This window comes from Melitaea cinxia, chromosome 9 (assembly GCF_905220565.1).
Source record: "Melitaea cinxia chromosome 9, ilMelCinx1.1, whole genome shotgun sequence".
Taxonomy (NCBI): Eukaryota; Metazoa; Arthropoda; class Insecta; order Lepidoptera; family Nymphalidae; genus Melitaea; species Melitaea cinxia.
In genome coordinates this window covers 15,290,850-15,297,489 of record NC_059402.1, presented here as the reverse complement: position 1 = coordinate 15,297,489, position 6,640 = coordinate 15,290,850, and the positions used below count along the sequence as shown (strand labels likewise).

At 30.9% G+C, this 6,640-nt stretch overlaps 1 non-coding gene across 1 annotated transcript; it reads right to left on the bottom strand.

The window, feature by feature from the left end:
* Positions 1-6,020: 6,020 nt before the first annotated feature.
* On the bottom strand, positions 6,021-6,116 carry LOC123656793. The gene has a single exon (XR_006743601.1). It is a non-coding gene; the product is annotated as a U6atac minor spliceosomal RNA (small nuclear RNA).
* Between the last annotated feature and the right edge of the window lie 524 nt (positions 6,117-6,640).

Genomic DNA, 6,640 nt, shown 5'->3' with positions numbered 1-6,640 from the left:
GATTGTATATACTATAGCTATGTTATAACTTGTCCGGAGTTCTATTCGCGTGGTAGGAAATATAAAAATGTACTTAAAATAACGTGCCATTATTTTCCCTCTTTAGAGATAAGAAGTTGGGTAGGTACAACAAAAAATATATCTAAATCTGTGGCGACTAGACTAGGGGAATCACCTCAATCACAATGAGTTACAGATGATCACAGAACAGTAATGTGGTGAGTAAGTTAGTCAGAACTCCAGGGGAAGATTAGGTTGGGCTCGGCAATGCATTTGCAATTTGACACTGATTTTGCAGGCGTTTAAAGACGATATCAGCTTACCACCAGGTGGGCTATGCGCTCGTTGGCTACCGTAGCGGTATGAATTTACGTACCTAAACGTAAAAACGCTGTTTGCCAAAACAATATTCCCAAACAAACAATTTTATCATCTATTGTTATTATCTTTGTTTTAAGATATATAAAAAAAAGTACCTAGGGTGGTATGCCTAAACAAAAAATATCAATTATTCAAAATTTACGAAGACATCGACTCCAATTTTAAACTCGGTTAAAATTGTAACAATACTAATACTAAAAATCGTTTCGGCATTGGTACAGCAGTTATCATGAATCACGGTATAATAAAAGTGACCGGGAATTTTTCCAGGGATTAGGTGAAACCAAACACAGTATATTTTGTTTGTGAAAACAAAACTATAACTTTTTTTTAACGTTTTTTATCATATTGGATTATCGCGTTCAAATCGTCGAACTGCCGATGTGCTGTAATTTTAAAATAGTTATTTATTTAATAAAATAGAAAAAATGTTTACAGGATTATGTTGATGCGTGATTGTGTTATTTTTTCACTTTTTATTATAATACAGAAAAAGAGTCTCGAATTCAAAATCCGATTAATTTTAGTTTTATTTACAACATAATAATAAAAATACATTATTTTAAGGAATTTATTGGTGCCTAACTTTTAATTATGCTGAACTGCTTTTTTTCAAAGGTATCTAAGTATTCATCGGGGGCAGCGTTTTTTATACCACAAGATTGGTAAAAAATCTAAAAATTGCGTTGTCTTCCCTACCCCCGCTGTCAATAGAGCCTCAGGCTACCAGGACCTCAGGTTACCTTACTATAGGAACACAACTACACTTTGGGTTGTCTGGAAGAAATGGCTAAATAGCCACGAGTCCGCCTGTTGTACTTCACAGTCTGTAAATATTTTTTAAATGTGTTTATTGTTTAAAATGTAGTTGTGGTGTACAATAAAATATAAATAAATGAATAAAACACAATTTGAGAACAGTATTCTTTATAAGACAAAATGTTAGAAACCTCAAATACATCTCGTGTAGACGTGATACGTTTACAGTACACTACAATCTGAGTTTTATAGAAAACTCCGACGACCATCATTTCCATTTTTCCATTATTTACAAAGAAGTATGTTATAGTACTCCGCCTTAAAACCTTACAGTACCAATTTTTTCAGTGCTAGTGTTCTCAAACATTATCACGATTAAAACTTTCTCATTAAACGGGGATTTGAGACGCGCTGGCCTGAACGTTTAAATGGTCGCGTTTATAAAGATTAGGTGTAAACCTTTTTAACTGTGCCTCGTTTGTGATACGGTATTAACATATTTTGTATTTGTTTTATGTTTAGCACTCAGAGCAAAACTTTTAGTACGGGTTCAGTGTACTTTTTTAACCAAATTCAATAAAGGTTCTCAATTCGAATGTTTTTGAGGTAAAACTTCTTTATGCGCGCTTGACTTGGCAGTAAGCTGGTGAATGCGTGGCGAAAGCGTTACGAAAAATGTGATCGGGCGAGGCGAACGGAGTAAGAGAGAGAGGTGCAAGCGCACATTTTCTTTTCCTCTTTCTCTCATAGCCTAGCCTCTCATAGCATGTTACGTTTCGTATATCTAAGACACAGTGTAGGCCTATTGTGTAGAAGTTGTACTTCAGTAATGTGGTCTAAAGCACACTCGTTCTTTTTATGTGTGTTACCTCCTAACTTTTTACTGGGTGGACCGATTTCGATGATTCTTTTTTTTATTGATAGATCGTTCCTATGTGGTCCCTTTTAATTTTGATTGATATTTTATTAATACTTTTTGAATTATTTGTAATAATACTTATTTACTTGATTATTTTTTTCGTGTACCAGAGTTGTATTATTGGTCGATGTAATTGAACTCGCTTTTTTTTTGTTTGCAAGCAAAAACAATTGTATAACTTTACCTTCATAACAAATCATTTATTCATATAATTCAAGGACATGGAAAAAAAGTAAAAATAAGTTTCAGAGTTATTAGACTTTAATTTTATTTAAACTTAAATTATTAAGGCTTTAATTATTATATCTGTGCAATTGGGATATATGCAATATACATTCTGTGTTAATTTCAAGCGTTTGATTATAATTCAAAAAAGGTTTAGTGACTGGCTGGCTGAAACGCGGTGTTTTTTTTTTCAAATATAGCGAAATTTACGGCAGTGAAAAAGTTATCAGGAAAACGGGTAAGACCATGCATTGATGAATGTGTAGAACAATCATCTAGACAGTTAAGTTAGGAACATATATAGAAACGCGCTTAAGTTGTGAACTAATTAAAAAGAAATTAATAGGATTTTTTCATGCAAAATATTACCAATTTTGTATTAAAACTCAGTTTATTTTATTTTTACAGTAACCGCGGAGTTTCTCTTCGATATACATTCTGAATCGGTGGTAGCTGCACTTTTAACAATAATGAAAACTGTAATAATAAGTAACATATTCACATATTTTAATTAAATATAAATTGAACTGATTAACAATATAAATTAAAACAATGAACTGAACTGGCCTCGCCGCGATTTTATTTTGTTAAAAATTTAAGAGAGTACAGCAAGAGAAAATATGAAATATGTTTTTTTTTGTGAAACTTAAGAAACACCGAATAAGTTGTTTAAATTTGGACACGATATAAACCTGTCAGAATAAAGTGCAAGCATTTATCAACAAGTGAAACTTGGCTCAGATGCACGTATTACTTTTATTTAGAGGATTTTATCTTCTGGATTTTAAGATCTATTTACAGCGATTAATGAACATTATATAACACACTTTTATATTTGTAAATCTATGCTAATACTAGCTTCATATTATATATAATAGTGGAAAAAACCCGATTTGGAAACATTCTTCATTGTTGTTCCACTCCTGATGGTCTTAGCGAGATGTTATTTAGCCTATAGCCTTCCTAAATAAATGGGCTATCTAACACTGAAATAATTTTTCAATTTGGACCAGTATTTCCTGAAATTAGCGCGTTGAAACAAACAAATAAACAAACAAACTTTTCAGCTTTAAAATATTGGTATAGATCTGATGATTCGAACTGAAAATGTTTTTTTTTTGTGTTTGATAGCCTATTTACCAAGGAAGGCTATATGTTTAAGGAATTTATTTCTCATAAAAACGTAAAGATCACTTTTAATGAGATACAATCAATATACTGGAACGCCCAATAAACAAAATAAAATAAATAAAATAAAACTCTCAATCGAAATATTTATGGTTAAGATGTATGTAGAATGTACATTTTTTTTTAATTTTGAATCATAAAATATTCATGCTATCCGAACTTTTAAAATGATTTGGCAAGTTATTGTGTATCTGCACTCCGTCAAAAAATATATTTTTCTTGCCACACTTTTTACGTATACTGGTTAGTTTTAATTTATCGTTGTTTTTAGTTTTTAATTAAAAGTTACATCAAGGAATCTTTAGAAATGGTATAAATATAATATAATGTAAAAAATATGTATAGTCATATAAAATCAACAAGCAGTTATCTCGGGCCCTCAGACCACGTTGTTTGTGAAGCGTGATTCTTTATTTATCTTGATAAAAACGACAACTTTTTGGTATCCGTGCTTTTATAAATAAATAGAAAAATTTTATGATTATATGTCGGAAACATCAATACAATAGAAATGGGACGTTTAATATTTTAAAAGTTTTTTTTTATAGTTTACCAATGTCGGTCGCCAGATAGTAATCATCGGTGCCAACACCCACTTGTTGCAAATAATAATTTGATTACACATATGTATATATATATTTTTCGAATATTTTATTTCCGTATGATTTATTAGAACATTCCAATGTTTTTCGTTTTAATCGTTTTTGTGCCAGATTTTTCGTCGGATGCCGTATGAATTGATTATCGAAAAAGTTAAATGTTTCTACCCTTTTAGCGATGTTTGTATTGAATTTTAATAGGTTTTGCGGAAATATGGTGAGGGTTTTTTTAAACGAATTTTATATTTTTGTTGTTTGGTTACATGCGTTACATATTATTTTTATACGGATTACTATACAAGTAATAAGTAAGCTATTGTGAGAATTGTTAGTTTGTTTCCTTTGTTTGTGATTTGGATTCAAAAGTAACTTGGCATAGGAACAATGATTTTTATTTTATTTTAATGGAGCTGTTGATTCTATTAATTTTACACGATATTTTGTAAAGCAAAACACTTTTTTTTATAAATTATAAATATTTGATTTGTGTGACACGGTCAGTCGGAGACGCGGGTTCGAACCCCGCTGGAGCGGTCAATTTTTGATATGATATTCAAAAAATGTTTAGAATTCCTAATGTGTGGGTAACACAAAAATAAAATCGAAGAATAAATATATTTAGCAGCTCAAGACAACTCAGCTCAACTCATTTCAATTAAGCTCAACTTTTCGACGACATTGCTAATCGAGAACTGGAATACAACTTCGGTGTATCCGTTTTTATATTGTTCGCATCCACTACGCCATATCTCAGTCACAAAAAATTGAAATAAATTTAAAATTTATTCATAAAGTTCTTTTCAAATTTTTCTTTTGTTAAATTCGTTTATCAGATTTTCCAGAGATATAAAAAGTGAGTTTTGAAAAAAGTTTTTTTGAAAAATTTAATTAATGATAGCATCATAATAAACAATTTAAAATATGTTGAATTCAGTTTACAGTATTATAACGGAAAATGTAGACTAAAGCCCAAAATAAAATAAAGTTATAACGTTAATACTTTAAGCACAGACGGACAAGACATTGTAGTCCCGTCTTGAGAGCGTTGTCATAAAACTAGTACTCCAAGACTTACTGTAAGTCGAGGATGCTGAGGATTTATTTATTGGTGTTTATTTTGCGCATTAAATATGATTTGTAGCAATTCTTGAATAATTTGATTTAGTTTGTAAAAAATAAAATTTAATTTATACTTGACCATCTAAACATGGAGTGAGGACTGAATTTGCACGTTTAATTTAACGCTGGATTTTACACAACGCGAATGATAGAATATATATACATACTAGCTGACTCGGCAAACGTTGTCTTGTCGCTAATTAAACGTTATTTAAAAATAGGGGTTGGTGGTAGCAGGGTAAAAATTTAGGGTCGTATGTATTTTTCAACGCCAAACCATAATAAAATAAAAATAAATAATTTATACAATATAACATTTAGGGGGATGAAAAATAGATGTTGTTCGATTCTCAGACCTACCCAATATGCACACAAAATTTCATGAGAATCGGTCTAGCCGTTTCGGGGAGTTTCACTACAAACACCGCGACATGAGAATTTTGTATATTAGATTATTCTATCACACGCGTGGATAAAATTATTTTGGTTGAAAATAAAATCGGCCTATCCGTTCAAAATCTATGATGCACGGACACATATAGAGCTGATTTCAAATTTATAACACACTTTTCGTAGTGTCGGTGATTAAAAAGTAAATGTCGTGTTTCTTACCGGTTCTTCTTACCGGATCGACGATAAGTTGTAAAATATAATTTGTAAAGTAACGTAATAAAAAGTGCTTTCAAAATTTACTCGAATAAACAAATTTTTTACTGTTATTTACATTCACAAAGACGAATGTTAACGTCGATAATATTATTGTGTTTGCTAGCAAATGAAAAAAACCGCCTTCAAAATTACATCGACAAGTAATACAACGTAAGTAGACGAAAAAAATTAACAAAGGCACTAGTCATCACTACGATTTTTGAGGGTTCCCCTCAATTTCTCTGGGATTACCAACCTTATCTCCTTTCTAACAAAAAATAATTATCGAAATCGGTTCATAAACGACGAAGTTATCCTCGGACATACATAAAAAAAATTATAAATATACGGTCGAATTGTAACCTCTTCCTTTTTTGAAGTTGGTTAAAAACTTGTAGCTCTAAGTTAGAATGAAATGATTCAACGAAATCGAAATTTTTGTCATCAAGCGAAGTCACGGGTTGATTCTATAGGAAACCAAACTGTAGCAGGGTCATTTGGCCCCAGGGCGAGCTTCGTAAATTGCTTCCTTTAAAAGTATACCTACGTAGTCGGTTGTACCTTTTATAATTAAAATATTGTTTCCGAAATAATAACTGACTTCAATAATCCTCCGTTTTTAAGTTTCCCCTCAAAGGTATCGTTTTTCCAGCCATTATACAGGAGATGTTTCATTATTGTTCTAAAAGGGTTTATTAAAATAATTTCACTATTGACGAACTTAGCGCAGAAGTTAAATTTTTAACAATGCACGATTTAAGTACTAATTAATTAATTAATTAATTAATTTATTTACTTATAA